The following is a 5,159-nucleotide window of genomic DNA, read 5'->3' on the forward strand; positions in this document are numbered from 1 at the left end:
AGACCGATTATAATTGAGCAGCAAATCAGCATATTAGAATGATTTCTGAAGAATCATGTTACACTGAAGATTGGAGTAATGATGCTGAAAGTCCAAGCTGGAAGATTATCAGCAACAAACAAACAATTTATGTAATATTAGAGGTCGACCGATGTATCGGTTTTGCCGATTAATCGGCACCGATAGTTGATTGGCCGACCTATCGGTTATCGGCAAAAACCCTTGCAGATAGTTTTTCCGGGTTGCATTCTTTGCTGAAGCGGCTCACGCTCAGCTCCGCTGTCATAGAGTATAGAGCATAGAGAGCACAGAGCCCCAGACCAATGTTTAATGTCAGGATTGTTACCATATATTTGTATTGATTTATATCCAGCTGGTCATATTCTTAGGCAGCAAAGTTGCAGATTTAAAGACGTGACGTGAGAAAGCAAACTGTGTTTGATCAGTCGAGTCACAGCAGCGCCATAGTTTTACAGATTACAGATCTGTCCCAAATCATTGTTAATGTTCATAAAGACTTGATCCTGGGCTGGAAGATTGAGCAAAATATATTTTTTATTTCTGTAGCTCTAATAATGTCTGTATGCTTCATATAGAGCTATAATTTATGTTTTAGCCTTTTCATCAGGCAGCGGAAGCATGGTAGTTACGCACTTTATTTTACAATGCCATTTTCCTGTTCTTATTTGATTTTAATAACTGATCAACAAAAATATCTATTAAAAATTAAGATAAAAATTATACAAAACGAATTTCGTTTAAGAAGGGATTTTCCACAAATAAAAACGTACGAAGTGGTCAAAAATTGTGTCTGACCCTCTCCAATTCTCCCGGCGTATTGCCGTCCAATTCATACTACGTCCTTTATGACATTTACAAATTACACAAACTTCTCTGTAATTAATATATTAAACTGAAACAAAACAAATAATATTTAAACAAATGTAAAACAGAAAAGAAATTGTTTCTGAAATGGCTGCAATTGACGACATAGATCGCACTTTCTCTTTCTGTTTGATCTGTTCTTTATTCTAACCTTTGCCGCTTTTTTTAATCATTCTTGAAGTAAACATTTGCCCGTTTGGTGATTAAATAAACTGTTTTAGATTTCTGCTTGAACTACACAACGTGTCCTGTGTGTGTTTGATACCTGCAAGTTATCCGTTAAGGCAGCGCTGCACTTTTGTCCGGTTTCATTAAGGGTGGGTTAAAAAAAAGGATTCTCGGATGCATCGCAATCCTCTCTTCAATGAGCGTGTGTTTTCCTCGCAAATGGCACGTGTGCGCGCTGGAGACGCGGCGAGCTTCATTGCACAGGATTTGCACTGTGAGCTACATGTGCATTGTTTGACAGTGTGAACTTTCAACCGCAGTTCTTTACTTTACATATGCCTTCATTTCAGCCGTTTGTAATGCAGTACTATTAGATGCACAAAACTCGCGCACTGACAGACTTTCACTTGTGCTTTGGGTTTGTTCGTCCTAAAAAGCTCGATTGTGGATGCGGTTAAATGCACTTGCATTTTCGAATACTTTTATACGAAACTTATGTACAGTAGCCTACAGTCAGTTATGTTTTTAGAGCAGGACAAAACATTTGATATATCGAAGTAGATCTGTGCATTCGTTTTAATGCAGCCTGTTAAAGAAGCTACTGTCTACGATCTCATCAGTAATAATCAAATGATAAAGAAAAAAGAACACTTATTTTGAATAAGTAATTGTTTAAAAAAGAAGCCTGCTTATATAAAGGGAAAATCAATTAGATATAAAATGTAAATGAAAATTTAGCCATGTGCAGTAATATTGAAAACTGAGAATGTGACGCATGGTTATATTTAGTTGATATTGAAAATTTTAATTAAATTGAATCTTAATTTAAGATGGCTGAGGGCCTAAAGAGATTCCAAATATAAACAAAAAGGCATAAAACCTGCAATTTTACATATGTGACCCTGGACCACAAAACCAGTCTTAAGTCGCTGGGGTATATTTGTAGCAATAGCCAAAAATACATTGCATGGGTCAAAATTTTAGATTTTTCTTTTATGCCAAAAATCATTAAGAAATTAAGTAAAGTTCACGTTCCATGAAGATTTTTTGTAAAATTCCTACTGTAAACATATCAAAATGTAATTTTTGATTTGTAATATGCATTGTTAAGAACCTAATTTGGACAACTTTAAAGGTGATTTTCTCAGTCTTTTTGATTTTTTTGCATCCTCATTTCTGATTTCAAATAGATGTATCTCAGTCAAATATTGTCCTATCCTAACAAACCATACATCAATAGAAAGCTTATTTATTGAGCTTTCATATGATGTATAAATCTCAGTTTTGTCAAATTTAACCTTATGACTGGTTTTGTGGTCCAGGGTCTCATATTGTTAAAAATGTAAAGATTCACACCCCTTTACAATGAGCCCATTTGTAACATCAACTAAGATTGATGAAAGCTGTAGAATAGAAGTGTTGTTCCTTGTTAGAGTCTGTTAATGTCAACATTTTCTGTAATATTGTTAAATTTTGAAGTTTATTTTGTTAACATTAATGAACTATGAAATAACTTTAATGATCAATATATAATTAATATTAATATTTGTATTTATTTACAAAGTATGGTTTAGTATATTTTTTTTAATAGTAGATTACTATTTTAGTTGCCGTTCAGTATCCATTTTCAAAAACTATCGGTTAATTCATCGGTATCGGCCAGTGTGGTCCAACCTAGCTATCGGTATCGGTAAAAACCAATATCGGTCGACCTCTATGTAATATGGCTCTGAAATCTTGTGAACATCATTATTTTACTGGTATAGTTTTTTATTAAATGTTAATGTGATAAAATATTAAAAAATAGTTTTAGTAATTCAGTCATTTTTAATGCATTTTATTTTTAATACTTAATTTTATTTCAGTTTTAGTTTGTAATTTTAGTACTTCAACTCATTTTATTTCAGTTAGTTGCCAAGACAGCTCTACTACTACTACTCATCTAATATTTTATTTTAGCATGTCAAAACTGGGAAACTGATGAGCATCAGCATCTTTTTTTTTTTTTTTTTTTTTTTTGCAGAGGTCTTCAGATATATATTTCCAGTGTGGTACAATGAACCTAAATTTACAGTCAATATGATTTTAATTCCATAAGTCATATAGTATGTTGGTCAGGTTTATGTACAGAAGGCATATATTGGTATTGACTATTCACAGGAAAAACAATTGAAATGCTTAAACTAAAAAAAAAAAAAATGAGACACCTAATGATTACCACCAGACAGTTTACATCCACAAAACAATCTGGCCACATACAATGTTAAAAAAATCCACACTAACCTAGAAATCACACAAAGCTACAGTTATATTTTATCTATTAATCTTCCCTAATGACCAGTTTTATATGTACTGTATATGTGATCTAAAGGCCTCAGGTCACTGAAGTGACCTATGTCATTCCATCAAATCAGTATTTAAATTAAAGCAGCAGAAAGTGGGTTATTATGTTGATTGTACTTTCGCACAACCACCCAGTTTTAACCATTAAAAAAAAGATATGTGTTTTCCATTCCGGCTGACAAATTGAAATGAGTTTGACACCCCTGCTTTAACAAGAAAGAAAAGTTTACACCCTCCTCTGACAACAAAGGAGTCGTCTACACTGTATAATGCATTTCAGAGCAATCAGGATTCAGTGTTATTTTACTGCACTGTCTAATGAGCCTCTCCAACACTTAAATACACTTGAGCTGGAGGGCTTTAGAGACACCATCTATTCTTCTGCCAAATTAGCAATGCATAAGGAATTATGTGCATCTTCATCGTTTGCATTTTAACTCCAGAACTACAGCTGGCCTAAACCCCATCAGATGTGCCTTTCATGTCAAACAGAAGCGTGAGCTTGGAGATGATTGTTTGTGTGTTTGTTTGTTTGTTCAGCTCCTTCGCAGACCTGAACACAAATGTGCCTCAACAGACCACAAGAGGGCATTCATTAACAGAAAGAAAAGTCTGTGTGAACTTATATTGATTGTGGTCTTCAAGAAACTCTTGTTGCAGTTATTCTATTAAATCTCAAACCTTAAAATGGATTTGATGTAATGTTTTCTGTTAACAAAGAAATGGCCCTACAATGCAACGTATTAACAATAGTTTAAGTCATTTGTGTCAAGCCAACAAGATGCTTCTGCTTGATTATATAAGGCCTGTTTCACACATTAACAGATGTTTATTTTGGCACTTGTATTAACAGGTTGAAACATTCACACCTTCGCTGCCGTAACGCCACATAGAATCTGTTGATATTTTAAATATGATGTATAAAACAATATACAAACCTGACAATATGGACTGAAGAAATATTTGTACTCACCATCATGATAGATAAAAATATATATTTCACCTTTAAATTTTTGTTTTACTGAAATAAATGGGTTTTTACATTTTTGACATTTTAGTAAGTTTTTAGGGAAATGTTGTAATATTTCAATGTTGGGCTCTTGGGTAGTAGAATTTCAGTGTTTTTAAAAAGTTTTCACCAGTTTCAACTTAAAAACTTAAGTTTAGCAGCTGCCTTAAGATTTAAGTTAAATCAACTTAAGCCATTTAAATTTACAAGTTATATCAACTCATTTTTATTGTAATAAGTTAAAATGACTTGCAGTTTTAAGCTGAATTAACTTAAAAACTTAAGGCAGCTGCTGAACTTAGGTTTTTAAGTTGAATCCAGTGAAAACTTTTATAGTGCACTGTCTGAACAAATGCTGAGACTAAAGGTTTATTTGCAGGGTGTAAAGCTGCTGTAACCTTCAGTGGCCTATATGAGCAATATCACACGAGTAGACTTGAGGATATGGCTGTATATCGGCACGGTTATGATTCGCCGTAGGTAATCACAGAGTGCTGATATACAGCCATATCTCAAGTCTACGAGTGTAATATTGCGTTTATACAACAGTTCAACGGCACAAGTGTGTAAATACATAAAATAACAACGGAGTGTCTTTCACGAGTTCGCCCTTACATCTAATCTGCTTGAGCGAGTATTAAGCATATTTTGGCGTGCTGTCCTGGGGAAGGGTTCCGGGCCGGAATACAGGCCGGAACCAGAGAACTCCCCCTGCTAGTGTAGGATCGAAACAGATTAGAAGTGGGGAGTAGGG

The sequence above is a fragment of the Garra rufa genome, chromosome 5 (assembly GCF_049309525.1).
Source record: "Garra rufa chromosome 5, GarRuf1.0, whole genome shotgun sequence".
Classification (NCBI taxonomy): Eukaryota; Metazoa; Chordata; class Actinopteri; order Cypriniformes; family Cyprinidae; genus Garra; species Garra rufa.